The following is a 261-nucleotide window of genomic DNA, read 5'->3' as shown; positions in this document are numbered from 1 at the left end:
GCGTATCTCCCCTCTTCCTTCCAAACCCTGATCTTTTATTCAGGGAGGCAATGCCCAGCTAAAACATTATACTTCCCAGTCTTTCTGCAACTAATAGTGAGTAATGAAAATCAAGTGAAAGCAATTGGGCAGAGCTCCTGGCAAAGGTCTTTATGGAGAGCTGATCCCAGGGGAGGTGTATTTTGCAGCTGCCTCCACCACTACAAACCTTTCCCGTGGTGGAAGGCAGCGTCTGAGTGGTCATCTTAGACTGCTCTAAAG

This window comes from Sciurus carolinensis, chromosome 6 (genome assembly GCF_902686445.1).
Source record: "Sciurus carolinensis chromosome 6, mSciCar1.2, whole genome shotgun sequence".
NCBI classification, from domain to species: domain Eukaryota; kingdom Metazoa; phylum Chordata; class Mammalia; order Rodentia; family Sciuridae; genus Sciurus; species Sciurus carolinensis.
Note: the sequence above shows the minus strand (reverse complement) of the source record.